This window comes from Aethalodelphis obliquidens, unplaced genomic scaffold (genome assembly GCF_003676395.1).
Source record: "Aethalodelphis obliquidens isolate GAN/ISIS:26980383/991018 unplaced genomic scaffold, ASM367639v1 scaffold6, whole genome shotgun sequence".
NCBI lineage: Eukaryota > Metazoa > Chordata > Mammalia > Artiodactyla > Delphinidae > Aethalodelphis > Aethalodelphis obliquidens.
Window position 1 is genome coordinate 38,075,198 of NW_020837950.1, and position 15,421 is coordinate 38,090,618.

The 15,421-nt window shown below is 40.7% G+C and overlaps 1 long non-coding RNA gene across 3 annotated transcripts in view; it reads right to left on the minus strand.

Moving 5' to 3' along the window:
* Positions 1–15,421, minus strand: part of LOC113618947 (uncharacterized) — a 125,115-nt gene that overhangs the window by 101,098 nt on the left and 8,596 nt on the right. For all 3 annotated transcript variants that reach the window (XR_003432216.1, XR_003432218.1, XR_003432217.1), the window contains exons 3-4: positions 8,308–8,437; positions 2,379–2,470 (exon numbers count right to left, since the gene is read on the minus strand). This is a non-coding gene — a long non-coding RNA (uncharacterized LOC113618947). The remainder of the gene's footprint in view (positions 1–2,378; positions 2,471–8,307; positions 8,438–15,421) is intronic.

The window sequence follows — 15,421 nt, forward strand, 5'->3', positions numbered from 1 at the left end:
TTTTATCCAGCTAACATCCATTTCAGACTTCTGATCTCCAAAACTGTTAAATAGAACTGGTTTTGATTTAAGCCAAAACTTGGTCATTTGTTACAGGAGCAATTAGGAATTAATATAGTACTGTTTGAAATTCTTACTTCAGTTTTTGTATTCAGGGAAATGCAGTGCTAACTCACTGGGATTTACTTTATATTTCAAATAATAGGACTTATAACTATTCTTTCCTTGGCAGCACTGATCAAACGACAATAGCTATAAAAATAGCAATTTATCCTTCCTTTGGTACTGAAAAGATTATGAACAATGTTCATTTAATTTAAACTCCTAATGTAGAAGCAGAAATGCCTTTGAAGACTTCGATTATTAAAGCTTATCCAAGAAAAAGTAAATATGGAATATCCAGATCTCCTATGAAAAAATTAAGTATACATTTAAAACCTTCCCACGAAGTATTCTCTGGGCCCAGATAACTCACTTCCTGTATTCTCCATGAGATCAGACAGAAATACACCAATCACGTGAAAATTACACCAGGTAAAAGAAAAAAGTCAATTTCTCCAAATAGCACTCTTCCCTGACAAGCAAGTGGGTTGATGAATATGCTGGTCCCATTCTCAACTTCTCTAGCAAGTTGTTTCTGAAAACCAGCTTTGCACCTTCTCTACCTTCCCTTTGGAGAGTCATCCTAAGACCCTCTGGTTATCTCAAAGAAACACCACCAAACAAAACCTATGTGGACTGAAATGAAGAAAAAAAAAAACCTCTCCCTTCACAGGGGGCTCCACATGCAGGGTGGAAGTACATATTTTCAGGCTTTTGGGTTCAGGATTTCCTCCATGGTCTTGACATGCGATTTGAAAACCTATGAACCTACATTCTCTGTCAGAGTCACTACAACCAATGGGAAAGAAATGCACAGGTGAAAGAGTCTATCATCTGACGGTTCCACCACTTTAAGATGCTGAACTTAGAGCATTAGTCTTCATCACACTGCCGTGGGGTCCTCCTTCCAATGTTTATCATCTTGTTACTAACAGTCCAGGTACGTCAGCCTTGGGGGCAAGACTGGATAAGCCCAGGCTCCCAGTACACACTGCCAATGTAATTAGCATGGACTTGTCCAGGAAGAAATTAAAACTAAACTCTCTTTTTCAGCGTCCAGAAAGTAAGACCCTTGCCTGGTCAATCTCAAGTACTCTGGAAGGGAAGAACCCTATTTCTGAGACATACAGAAGAAGAGAATCAGGCAGAAAAGTTGAAGATGTCCTAGGCTGTGACATGGGAGGATTGGCAGGATGAGGGTCAAACAAAACCTTCATAGACCCCTGTGGGAATGTCAAAGCCTTAGCAGCCTTCACCTTGGTCCATCAGCACAGTGTCTAAACCACTGTGACACTGGGTTAGACACTGTAGAGAAGGCGGCAGGACAAGAATTTCAAACACACCTCACCCCTGTTTCTGATTCAATCCTGGAGTTTCAAAAGAAAAGGCAGCGCTTCTCAGGCCAGGCTTGATTAGAATTCATGGTACTAAATGTAATTCCCAGAGTTGGAGTTTAAGTACTTCCCTCCACCAAAAAAAAGTAAAAAAAAGAAATTCTACCAATAAAATTTATACAATTAAAAAAAAACCCAGATGGATCATATTTAAGAGAGAAGTAGACATTTCTTAGAAACTCAAGTTCTGAAAAGGGTCATTTGCCAAATTTAAGGGTAATAGAACAGTTAGATAGTACTGTGCCCTAAGTGATAGGAATATAACAAATTGTGTACCATTAGAAATGCAGTAATTGATATATTAAAATACAGGAATGGAAACAGGAATGGAAACCTAAAATCTCAGTATCCACTTCATTGTGATACAGGAAAGAGATATTGTAGATGTTTGTCATGGAATGTTTCTTAGAAAATTCATTATATCCAAGCCAGATTGAATTTTAGATAAAACAAGAACACAGTGTTATGTCATGGATGGAAAAGAATATTTATAAAGACAAACAAAACCACTTACAGGATCCAATGAAAGTAAATGAATCTCCAGTAATCAGAATTCTGAGGTATTTGATTCTGGCAGACATCACTGAGAGGCAATGATGGGACAAGGCATAAATGAGATTAGAGGTCTATAAAGAATCTCTTCTCAGGAGAGGGAAAAAGACACCATAATAAGAGTATGAATGTCAGAGACATGAGCTATGGAATCAGAATAGCCTTGCTTCATGTGGTTTGAGGTTTGGCATTCTTCTTGAGTGGTAAGCGTGGCAGAGACTGGTGACATCCTCTACACCACTTCTTTGAGCACAACACAGCAGTGAGATGATATTTTAGATGCAAGGAGACATTATATTTTGGAGATACACAAACAAAAATCTCTCCCACCTTTCCTGGCAAGCTGGGAGCTCTTTCTCCTGAATGTGGCTCTTCTTAGACCACCTTTGAGACACCATTTATTCCACGTGTGTGACCAGTGGCTGAAAGACAATATATCCTGGGTCACATGAGAAAAAGTGCTCTGTGGGGACCATACACACAATGATAGGTCCCTGATCTGGGTGTTAAGGACAACATCTTCAACCTCTGGCATCCTCTTCTCCCTTCAAATGTAGCTCAGGGTTATGAATGGGAGAACAGATCTTTGCTGGGATGTCTTAGTCAAATGGACATCTCTTAGAAAACCCATCAGCGAGAATGGTCACAGCACATTCCTATGCTTCTGCCATTCTTAGACAGAGTCACTTCTAGCCTAGTCAGTAAGGAGGACACCAGAAGGAGGAGAAAATACAATATTCTTTTAAAAGAATCTTGAAGATCAGAGAAGTTTGCTCAATCCCATGCCCAGACACTCTTTACATGACCCCAGCTAACTGAGGACAACAGGAACTTAAACTTCATACAAGTTGACTCATGAGGAATGTACATGATGACCCTCTAAGTTATAGAAGTAGTCCTGCTTTACTGTGACCCTCTATCTAGGACAGCTTGATGTACAGCTGTCTTCTCAATTAGGTAGCATAGGGAAGCTTAGAAAAAAGAGGCTCAACACAAACCCGCTGAGGATAAACCACCACTCCACTGTCATCTTTCCACTGAAACATACCTTTTTAAAAAGTTTCATTCTGGGACTTCCTTGGTGGTGCAGTGGTTAAGAATCCGCCTGCCAATGCAGGGAACACGGGTTCAATCCCTGGTCCGGGAAGATCCCACATGCTGTGGAACAACTAAGCCCATGCACCACAAGTACTGAGCCTGCGCTCTAGACCCCACGAGCCACAGCTACTGAGCCTGCATGTCACAACTACTGAGGTCCGCACACCTAAAGCCCGTGCTCCACAGCAGGAGAAGCCACCGCAGTGAGGAGCCTGCTCACTGCAAAGAAGAGTAGCTCCAGCTCGCTGCAACTAGAGAAAGCCTGCACCCAGCAACAAAGACCCAACGCAGCCAAAAATAAAATAAATAAATTTATATAAAAAAATATGTACTATGTGAATACAATTTTAAAAAATAAATAAAAAGTTTCACTCTAAGCTAGTCTGCTAGGATTTGGGGGTAAGGAATATATCTCTATCTTCCAGTTTGGTGGAAGATTGCTCTGGAAACATAAAATAGGAAGTACTTCTCTTCGATACTGTCTTCTAAAGATACAATTTACTCTCCAACTCAACATTACTTTCCCTCAAATTTGGACGTGGTGGGGGTGGGCAGTGATCATCATAAGGTATCTTATTCAGTAAAGAATCCTAGAAAGAATTCAGCTCTTCATGGTAAACAACCTAGACTACACACATAAAATTCTCCATATTTTATTTATGGGGATTCTTGTGGGACAGAGGGAACAATGTCAAGGTCATACCTATAATAGAACAGCCACATCAAAATGGAAGGGTAAAATGTATGGTTTAGCATTGGTGCTAAACTCTTGCTTTATGAATGGTTGAAGTCAGCATGACGTCCTCCTTATTCTAGATGATGGGAAGAAATGGAAAAAACTCAAGTCCCATTGGAGATTAATGTTCTGAAATAGTTGTAATGGAAATTAACCACATCATGAGTAATTTTTCAAAATAGTGGATCTTCTCTAACTGATGACATATCCCAAAAAAAGAACAGGGTCTAAGTTCTGGAATTCCACATGTGAGCCCGTGAGATTATCCAGCATGAGTTGATGTCATCTTGTTTATCTAAGCCAAGGGGAAATTAACCCTCCATAGTGTTTCAAAATATAAAGTTGATCAGTCTTCTGTCTCAACCAGTAGAAATAAGGACCAAGGTCTTAAAGGCCAGAAGTCATTATATTACATCAGAGTAAACAGAATGTAGTTATGGACTCAGCTGCCTGAGAGACAGCAGGAAAATTAGATTTTTTCAGGTTGACTCTGGGAACTCATGGGCCCCTTCAAGACAAGTCATGGGAACACAGGATCCTCTCTGAAAACCCCTCCTCACATCAACTACCTACATATCCTTCATCTGGATCAGGCAGTACAGGGCAGGTTAGTTTAAAAGGACGCCTGAGCAGAAGTCCACCCAGGGAACAAAAAACCCACATAGTGGCCATCAGATGTACAGGGAAGGATACAGCCCCATTTTTCACTGTGTGGTTATTACACTCATCTAGAGCAGGAGTTGCAGAAGGTGGTATTTGTAAGGAGACCAGAGAGAGATTTACCTTTCTCTTCATCTACCTATATTCATGCAAGATAGGAGGTGGGATGAAGTGAGAGAGTGGCATGGACATACATACACTACCAAATATGAAATAGATAGCTAGTGGGAAGCAGCCGCATAGCACAGGGAGATCAGCTTGGTGCTTTGTGACCACCTAGAGGGGTGGGATAGGGAGGGTGGGAGGGAGATGCAAGAGGGAGGGGATATGGGGATATATGTTTATGTATAGCTGATTCACTTTGTTATAAAGCAGAAACTAACACACCATTGTAAAGCAATTATACTCCAATAAAGATGTTAAAAAAAAAAAAGATAGGAGGTAGAGTGGTCATCATAAGCTCTTTGACAAAGGAATTCTAAGACCAACCAACCAACCAACCAGGAACTAAAAGCAACAAAATTCTCCATATAATTCATGGAGGACCCTAATGAAACAATGTTGATGTTGCCAAAATACATTCAACATTAAAGAGTGAAGGCAGATGAGGAGGAGAAGCTATATCCACATGAGAAGGAAAAATCACTAGCACTAACTTGTCATTATATGAGGGGTTGAGTCCCAGTGAAGGGCTCCCTGTGCAGTTATAATCACAAACACGAGGGCAGTGTCACCCAGCTCACTCCGCACATCAACAGCTCTGGGCTCCTGGGGTAGGTTAGACAGAGCAAGGTTTTAGGGAAGGGTGCTAGGTTCTGTTGCTCTATAGCAAAGTACCACCTACTTAGTGGCTAAAACCAACACTCATTCATTATATCACTGTTTCTGGAGCTCAGACATCTGGGCACAGCTTAACTGGGATTTCCTCAGGGTCTCACAAGAGTCAAGCAAAGGTCATAGCTGGACTGCATTCCCATATGGAAGCTTGATTAGGCAAGAGTCCACTTCCAGATCCCTCAGTTATTGGTAGAATCATTTCCTTGTGACTGTCACATTGATCAAAGCCACAACGGGGACAGTCTGCTCATACTGGAACCTCTTCCCTCAGGGAAGACTTAGGATCTCTTTAAAGAACTTAATTCGGTCAGGCCCACTAAGTATAATCTCCCTTTTGACAGCAAACACAATACTACTGATTTTAGACCCCAGTTACATTCACAAAATTCCATCAACCATGCCATACAAGATAATCTAATTATGGTCATTTTCCCTGCTAAGAAGATCTTTAGTTAGCCAGTGACAGTGGTGAAAATCACATTTTCTGCTACCCAAGGGAAAAAAAAAAAGGCACAGGATATGTGATGTAAGAATGTTGTGACTCAGTCCACAGGACAGAAAATTGAGGCAGACAGAAACTTAGAAGTGACCCAGCTGAATTAACTATTGCACTCCCAAAGGAATCACATCAGCAAAGTCAAAGTGTGCCCTGATGTAGGAAGGTACCTGCCAAATGATGTGTCTTAAGGCCAGCAAGCCACAGACACTGTCCCTGCATCAGATGAAAGCATCAGGGAAGGAGTTTTCCTAACTGGTCAAGTCCATGGTGCTGGGAAAACTGGACAGCTACATGTAAAAGAATGAAATTAGAACACTCCCTAACACCATACACAAAAATAAAGTCAAAATGGATTAAAGACCTAAATGTAAGGTCAGACACTATAAAACCCTTAGAGGAAAATATAGGCAGAACAGTCTATGACATAAATCACAGCAAGATCCTTTTTGACCCACCTCCTAGAGAAATGGAAATGAAAACAAAAATAAACAAATGGGACCTAATGAAACTTAAAAGCTTTTGCACAGCGAAGGAAACCATAAACAAGACAAAAAGGCAACCTTCAGAATGGGAGAAAATATTTGCAAATGAAGCAACTGACATAGGATTAATCTCCAAAATTTACAAGCAGCTCATGCAGCTCAATATCAAAAAAACAAACAACCTGATCCAAACATGGGCAGAAGACCTAAATAGACATTTCTCCAAAGAAGATATACAGACTGCCAACAAACACATGAAAGGATGCTCAACATCACTAATCATTAGAGAAATGCAAATCAAAACTACAATAAGATATCATCTCACACCAGTCAGAATGGCCATCATGAAAAACTCTACGAACAAAAATGCTGGAGAGGGTGTGGAGAAAAGGGAACCCTCTTGCACTGTTGGTGGGAATGTAAATTGATACAGCCACTATGGAGAACAGTATGGAGGTTCCTTAAAAAACTAAAAATAGAACTACCATACGACCTAGCAAACCACTACTGGGCATATACCCTGAGAAAACCATAATTCAAAAAGAGTCATGTACCACAATGTTCATTGCAGCTCTATTTACAATAGCCAGGACATGGAAGCAACCTAAGTGTCCGTCGACAGATGAATGGATAAAGAAGATGTGGCACATAGATACAGTGGAATATTACTCAGCCATAAAAGGAAACAAAATTGAGATATTTGTAGTGAGGTGGATGGACATAGAGTCTGTCATACAGAGTGAAGTAAGTCAGAAAGAGAAAAACAAATACCGTATGCTAACATATCTATAGAATCTTAAAAAAAAAATGGTTCTGAAGAACCTAGGGGCAGGACAGGAATAAAGACGCAGACGTAGAGAATGCACTTGAGGACACACGGAGGGGGAAGGGTAAGCTGGGACAAAGTGAGAGAGTGGTATGGACATATATACACTACTGAATGTAAAACAGATAGCTAATGGGAAGGAGCCACATAGCACAGGGAGATCAGCTCCCTGCTTTGTTACCACCTAGAGAGCTGGGATAAGGAGGGTGGGAGGGAGACGCAAGAGGGAGGAGATATGGGGATATATGTATACGTAGAGCTGATTCACTTTCTTATAAAGCAGAAACTAACACACAATATTAAAGCAATTATACTCCAATAAAGATGTTTAAAAAAAAGAATGTATATACATATGTATAACTGAATCACTTTGCTGTACAGCAGAAATTAACAGAACATTGTAAATCAGCTATACTTCATAAAAAACTTTAAAAATTCTTTTGTTCCCTAAAAAACAAAAAAGAACGAAATGAATTTTATACAATTAGAAAAGTAGTAACTGACATTAAAATATTCACATATGAATGGAAACCTTAAATTTCAGCAATCAATCCACTGCAATGTAGAAAGGAAATCTATGGAAGAAATCTACAGTATCAATTTTTGGAAAACATTACATTCAAGTCAGACTAAATTTTAGATAACAGTGTTACATTCTTGGAGGGAAATGAAATATATTTGGAAAGAAAACAAAATTACCCAAAGAAGTCGAATGAGAGCAAATGAATCACCAGTAATCAGAATTCCAAGGTATTTGATTCTGGCAGACAACTGAGAGGCAAGATGGGGACAATTCTGAATAAGAAGAGGAATCTATAAGGAGTCTCTTCTCAGGAGAGGAAAAAGACACCATCACAAAAAGATGAATGTCAGATATAAGCAATGGAATTGGAATAGACTTACTGTACTAGGACTAGTCTGTACTTTTCCTGCTTAGTGGAAAACCTAGGAACATTGTCATTCTTCTGGAATAGGTGGAGATGTCAGCAGAGGCTGGGGTACTGTGACATCCTATAGAATTTTTGTTTAACACAATACAGCAGTGAGATATTTTACTTTAAAGGAGACATTACGTCTAAAATTTAAGATTTACAGGAAACAAGCAAGGCAAATCTCCCTACCTTTCTCGGCACACCTAAAGCCTTCTCTCCTGATGTGGCTATTCTCAGGCTAACTCAGAGCCACTATCCACTCCACCCTGTGGCCAGTGGCTGACGACGATCCATCCTGGGTCCTATGAGAATGAGTTTTCTGTAGGAACAGATAGATACATTCAATGACAGGTCCCTGATCTGCTATTAAGGACAATCTTCTACCTCTACAACCATCTTCTCCCTTCGAATGTAGTTTATGGGAGAGTAGATCTTTGCTGGGATGTCTTAGTCAAATGGACATCTCTTAGAAAACCCACCAGCAGAAATGTTCAAGACACACTCCTCTACTTTTGCTCCACCATTGCTATAAGGGATCACACATATTGCCTGGTCAGTAAGGAGGACATTGGACGAGAGAGGTGAGACCATTAAAGGAATAAAATCTTCATAATGGAGGTCAACAATTAGACGAAGAAAATTCAGATCTTAAGAAAGAAACAGAGAAAATTAAAAGAAATATTTCAAGAATACTCTGAAAAATAAAGGGCATGAGTATTCAACACCAAGGGAAAAAAAATACTTCAAATTTGTGTTGCTGTGAAATTTTAGAATACCAAGAATAAGAGAAAAGTTAATGCCAAAATAAGGGAAAAGACTACATGAAACATACTTTCAATCTTCAGACAATGGCATAGAAAGATGGCTAGGACCATGCCAAAAAGACTCTAAGGCTATATCCTCCTATAACATAGGAGGATAAAATAGCCTCCTATAAAATAACCCCCTGAGATTTTTACCCTCTAAAGAACATTGTTGAGCATGTAAAGAACATATCCACTGAGATGCTGGCAATGGTAAATGATTCTTTACCCAAAGCAGTAACAAGGAAAATGGACTTTTGAAATGCCTTTCTCCACCAAGGTTTCCTGAGACAGGTCTGAAGTTCTTCCCTCAAGAGAGGGAAGCCTTGAACGGAATGTGTGGAGAGCAGCACTTCTGTAACATTTTAGGTTGTCACTGCCCTGAATGACTGAAGAAACAGAGGTAATTCTCTCTAGAGACAGAATGTTTCCATTTTCACTCATCCCCCTGTTCTCCAAAGAGGCCCTTAGAGGGTGGTTCAGGACCCTCTGGCATTTCTGCCCAGTGTCCCCTCCAGGACACTAGGCAGGTGACAAGCACCTATGGACCTTGCTATTCTTGGCAGCTCATCTGTACATTCTGAGGTTATGACAGAAGACTTCATGAGGAGGAGCAAGGTGCAAGTGAGGAGACCCATGTAAATTATGCTGTAGGAAATATGTATGTGGATAAGCATCTCCAAGCTAATTGAGAATGTTAGTATCTTATATACTCAGACAATATAAAGGAGAAATCAGGGCCAATTTATCAAATATAGAAGGAAAGGTATACTTCAGGATCAATGGCTAGACTATTTTAAGAACTAAAAAATAAAATATGCAGTGTTGAGTTCCTGACCTAATCACTCCCAAGACATGGCTCACCCTGAGAGGATCAGGAAACCTGAAACATCTCAGTCTCTCACCTAAGGAAAGCCATTACTCAAAGAGAAGCCCAGGATAAGGCTTTTGGGTAGAGTAACTTCATGATGCAGCCCATTTACTTCTAGAAAAAAATCAGCTCAGTGGGACACTGCCTAATCAGGAAAGATGAGAAGTGGCGAGTAGTATCTACCCTGAGTTCTTCCTGGAGGCTATGAGCCTACAGAACTGTCTAAGTATCACAAGAAGAACATCTGTAGAGAATATTCCTGCTTTACACTCTCATTTCTCATTTATGCCTTCATACCAACAAGGAAAAACCAAGGCTCATTCCATTAAGAGGACACACATACGATAATACCTCCAGGCAATCAATAGCAGCTCAACTTAAGACCATCAGGGTAGAAGGGAAGATGCTTTGTCAGAGGTGGGATCTACCAGTGGGCCAGCCCTACACACAGCATGGGCATCCTGGGCCCTGAAGCCCAGCCCTTCACCACCACCCTTCAAAAGGGAGCCCATGGCACAGACGGCTGAACACCTGTGACCTAAGAACCATGAGTGTGGGTTTCTGGGGGAGAAGATCTAGATGACTCAGGCCCATAATAAATACTTCCTGTGTAATAGACATTGAGAATTTAATGGAATTTAGGTTCTTGTCTCTAAAAAACATAAGTGGATCATGTTTGAGAGAAGTAGATAGTTCTTAGAAGCTCAAGGAAGAGGAACCATTTCCAAAACTTAAAAGGTAATTTTAGATCATATTCTCCTCTAAACGACAAGAATATAGTAAAGTGTGAACTATTAGAAATTCAGTAATTGACATGTTAAGGCATTCACACAGGAATGGAAACCCAAAACCTCAGCATCCATTTCACTCTGATGTAAGAAACAAATGTAATGAATTTCTCAATAAAACTATTGTGGGAGAAATCTACAATAGCTAAGTCAGATTGAATTTTAGGTAATACATCAGTGTTCTATTCCTGAATGGGAAAAAATATTTGGAAAGAAAGCAGATTAACCCCCAGTTATTGGAATCCTAACTTGACTCTGGCAGATTACAGAGGTAGAAATAGGATTGAGGCTAAAGGGATTAGAGGTCTATAAGGACTATCTTTTCAGGAGAGGGAAAAAGACACCATCACAAGAAAATGGATGTCAAACCTCAGCTACGGAATCAGAATAGCCTTGCAGCAGTAGGGCTGATCTGTACCCTTCCTCTCTAAAGGAAAACCCAGGAGCATGGCATTCTTTTGGAATTGGTGGGCATTTCTAGCAGAGATTGGATTCCCATATGACACATCCTCTAGACTCCATTTTTTTTTTTTAGCACAGCACAGCAGTGAGATGCTATTTTAGTGAAAAGGAGGCACTGTGACTAAAAGTCGAGAATCACAGGAAATAGAACAGGACAAACCAAGGTATAGTAATACTCTTCCCTGACCATGACCCTCTCTTTAGATCTGAATCTGGATCAGGCATCACAGGGAAGCTTAGAGAAAAGGTGGCCCGCACAGAAAGCCACTGGGGAATAAGCCAACACAGTCCACTCATTCTTTCTTGCAGACATGTCATTTTTTTTTTTCTTAAAGGTGTCACTCTAGGCTAGTGTGCTGCGATTTCAGTTAAGGAGTATGTCTCTTTCTCACAACAATCACCCACTGAAGTAGAAATGAAAGTAGAAGAAGGAAATAGGTCTCCCCCCAAACTCTGCTCTCTGCAAAGAGATAACTTCCTCTCTCCTACTCTACATTAGCTTCATTCAAATTGGGTGGTGGAAGTGGTGGTCCACAATCACAAATGGTCTCTCCAAAGAATAATCTCAGGAACATACAGCAATTCATGGGCATCAATTTAGACTACACACATAAAAATTCCCATATACTATTTGTGGGGGAGATCCTCATGAGATGGCAGTAACAATGCCAAGGTCATACCAATAACAGCACAGGTAAGGTGTAACCAGGTGTGAGGGAACAGCAATGTCAAAGTGGACAGTAAAACATATGATGTATCCCTAGTTCTAATGTCTTGCTGTACAAGTGCTCAGGTCAACGTGCAGTCTTCAACCATCTATGATGAGAAGGAGAGGATAAGAAAACTTTGAAATCACATTGGAGTGTAATTCTCTGAAAATATTTGCAATGGAAACTAACCACATGTGTAATTTCTCAAAATAGAGGGTCACCTCTACCTGATGACCCATATCAGGTAATGCACAATTAAGTACTGGGAACCCACCTGTGGACCCATGAGATTATCCAGGACCAGCTGCTATCATCTTACTTTCCTAAGCCAAGGGAGAATTAACTTTCCATCCTGAGTGTTTCAAAATAAAGGTGACTAGTCTCAGTAGAATCAAGGAACAAGATTCTGAAGGTCAGATGTCACTACTGTTTACATACGAGAACCCCAGAGTAGGCAGAACTTACTTATGAAACCAAGTTGAATAAACCAGCTTTATATCAAGTGACCCCAGGGATACATAGGCCCCTGTAAGAGAAGTTTGGGAATACAGGCTCCTCTCTGTGGACCTTTCATCAGTCCAGATGCCTTCACAGTCTTCTCCTGGATCAGGCATCACAGGGCATATTAACTAAAGGGGGCCAAAGCAGAAATCCAACTGGGAAACAAGACACCACAGATCTGTCATTAGATTTAAGGTGGAGGCACACATCCCTCATTTCTACTTCAGTGGAGGATTGTTGCTCTTATGGAGAGGACGAAATCGGTCTCTTCACAAACACGCTCTTCTACAAAAAGAATTTATCCTCTCCTCATCTACATTATATTTTTGCAAAATGGTGAGAGAAGGAACGTCATCATGAGCTATCTCTGGCCAAGGAAGAATTACAAGAACAAACTACCAACCAGAATCTAAAAGTGTAAATATCTTCATATGCTGTTTCATGGAGGACCCTAATGAGACAATGGTGATGTCTCCAAGAAACCTTCAACAACAAAGAGCAGGTAGGGAGAAAACAGTTAAGAGCAGCTACATTAAAATGACAAAGAAAAAGATGATTTATCAGTCGTGCTAACTTGCCATTGTATAGGTGGTTGAGGTCCCGATGACCTGTCCAACAATCTAAGTTGGCAGAGAAAAAGAAAGCTCTTAAGTCTCAGGAGAGGTTATACATTAAGAAAGGCTAGAGCAGAATATAACACCCTTCTGGGTTGTCTACTTAATTAACTGGTGCCCAACAGCCAGTGGCACATGCCAGCAAATGCACAGAGCTTAAATTATCACCCTACCTATGGGCCATGGTATTAAACAAAACCGAATGGCGTCATCTTACTGCTCAGAACAGACCCATGTCTACCAAGCAGTCTCCAGATGCTTGGTGACTAGAGGATGCAATGAAGAAAAGCTCAGTTCTCTCAGAAGCCAGCAGGGATTTTCCCACAATGAATTCCTCCCTGATTGAGATGAGACTGTTTGAGAAGAACAATCCTGAAAATTCCTGTCTAACATTTTCCATCTTTGGGTGACACACAATCTGTTGGATGTCCTCTAAGCCTAGGTTTTCCCCAAAATAACTTACAGACCCCCTTTTAATCAGGTACTTAACAGTCACAGGAATATGAGCATTTCAGAAACCCTCCTGGGGCTGTGGGTTAGTGATAATGTTTGGGGTAGGTGACTGGGAATGAACTCTCTGCTCCCACATCTTCCTGGAAGACCCATGGTCTTTCATACCCATCTCCGCTTTGGACAGAGACACAGGAACTCTTCCTTCTGATAAATTTCAGAGAACAAGATGGGTGTGGTTACAACCTTCCAGTTAGTTATGACTTTAAGATTTTCTTCTACCTATACAAGACTAATTTTCTATTCTCAATGTGATACAATATCAAGGTGACCAGTCACAAGCAGGAGGACCAAGGAACAATAGACAAGTGATGATGAAGATAAAAGAGCCAGAATAAAAGTAGTCTGAATGTGCTCCCATCCTTGGATGGGCAATGGTGAGCTGCCAGCAAAGTCAATATGACAAACAAAACTGGAGAATCTTATTTTGAGCCAATGTGGACTCCATTCATCACAACAACCCAACCATTGAAGACAGACACAGAACTCTGCTAAGGAAGGAGGAAAAGTTTGGAATACACACAGAATGCAATTACACACTCAGAAGTCTGTTCCAACAATAATGATGAGCAACTTCAATTCCCCCTTACAAAATTGTCAAGGCTGAATTGATCTTTCAGGGTAGTCATGACACAGAGCATCCCAGACTCACAATGGGTTCATCCCTGAGGACCAAGTAGACTCACTAAGTCCAGTGGTTGAACTCTCACCTGCTTTACTACTAGAATAAGATACGGAACTCCTCAGCCTTCACAAGCTGCCCAGTGAGGTCCCGGCTTCACAGGCACTTGTCGGTCAGCAGAGCTGCCAGACAAACAAAACCCTTCACCCTGTACATTGACAGCAGCAAAACTGGGGAAAAGCTTTAGCATTATTTTTCTCTTATTAGGTATAGTATCCCCCACGAGCTCTGATTCAATCACCACAGAAAACATCACCAGGAATAAGCCAGAAATGAGCTAACGCTCAGAAAGCATGACCAACAGCTGTGTCTCCCAAGCAGAAAATATCTGATCAGTTTGGGGCAAAGAGTCAGATATTCCCAGCAGTTTGACATCATGAAACTATGACAGCTTCAGAACTGTTCCCTGTCTCAGAGACAGGACCTGGCTTCCCAGAGGAGAAGGCATAATGTTGCCTATGATGAGCACTGTCCCCCACCTGCCTGGGACATTCATGTTACTACTGGAAATGCCAGAGGCACTCAGAAAAACTACAGAGGGCATCCGGAGCCAAGCTTCTGGCATTTAGGTCTCTGTATCCTGTGGGGAAAATTGAAGGAGCAGCTCCTAAGACATCACATCTTCTGAGGACATCCAGATACCATATAGTTTGACATTCAACCCAGGTGGACCTCTGACAAGTATATCTCAAGCCTCTTAGCCAATATATATGTTCAGGCAGGAGAGTCACCACAAGAAGTCACAGGACAAAAAAAGTCACCTGAAAGATGCCGTCTTTAAGAAATCTGAACCTATTATTGTCAATGAAGAGAATTAAACAAATATCAAGAGACTTAACAACAAGTTCATTTCTTCAAAGATATAGAAGCTGATTAGTCAAATAAAGTGTGAATCGGAAGTCATAAAACATGGAAATATTTAGCATGAAATATAGTACTGGTGCAAAAGTATATGGGATAAAGACAATCAACATGGCTGTAGATCAGATGAAACTTTTCCAGAGGCATCAAGAAACTACAAAGTCTAGAATGTAGAAGACAAAGGGCCAGAATTTATTCATTTCAATCACTCAGACATCCTACATCTCAGGGGCCCCTCCCAGTGCACTATAGAGGGAAGTATAAGACTTTCAGGCATTTGGGTTCAGGGTCCCCTCCATGGCCCTGAACGTGTGGTTCGAATACCTATGGACCCTGCTGTGCTTGGACAGCTCATCCAACTGTCTGGGTGAATGAAAACATGTGAAGAAATGGTAGTAGGTAAGACAACACTTCTTTTCTACACTATATATTTAGAAAATTTATTTTCTTCAATATAAGATCCATGTTAACTGGAAGGCAGGTTTTGATCCAGATTTAATG